This window comes from Penaeus monodon, chromosome 21 (assembly GCF_015228065.2).
Source record: "Penaeus monodon isolate SGIC_2016 chromosome 21, NSTDA_Pmon_1, whole genome shotgun sequence".
NCBI lineage: Eukaryota > Metazoa > Arthropoda > Malacostraca > Decapoda > Penaeidae > Penaeus > Penaeus monodon.
The window spans coordinates 7574622-7575128 of record NC_051406.1 but is presented as its reverse complement, the minus strand read 5'-3'; the positions used below and the strand labels follow the sequence as shown (position 1 = coordinate 7575128).

At 32.1% G+C, this 507-nt stretch overlaps 1 protein-coding gene across 1 annotated transcript in view; it reads right to left on the bottom strand.

Moving 5' to 3' along the window:
- LOC119586148 (multiple epidermal growth factor-like domains protein 8) overlaps positions 1–507 on the bottom strand; it is a gene marked incomplete in the record, with an annotated part of 25388 nt that continues 24881 nt past the window's right edge. Inside the window, 1 exon segment of the mRNA XM_037934841.1 lies at positions 1–507.

The following is a 507-nucleotide window of genomic DNA, read 5'->3' as shown; positions in this document are numbered from 1 at the left end:
AATACTTAAGAGACTAATAATGTACTTACACCTTTTTTCAGCAATCATTACAGCACCACAGAAGTAAGTAAACTACTCATCATCATTACCTGTGCTAACATCCAAAAGGAGGGTTGAATGCGTGGAATTTTAGTTGTCAGTAGTGTTCACAGAATTTATCCCTTTTTCCAAAGCAAGCACTCCCACTGTTTTTAATCAACACTATATTGGCAAGCATTTTCTGTTTTTGTTTTCCCACAAGAAAGAGAGAATTCATTTAAAAAAGAACATGAAAAAACATTCAACATTTCTTCCACCCCAATGAAATTAACTGTAGTGCTAAACCTTTTTAATTGAGCCTTGGAACTACAACACACATCTGCTACTACAGAACACAACAATACATAGAGCAAACAAATTATGAAGAATATTTTCTTGTAATATTAAAAATTTCTATAATGTTTTCTTTCTATGATTCTGCAAAATGAAATTCAAAATATAGCTGAGCAACTGGTGAAATGTGATCTG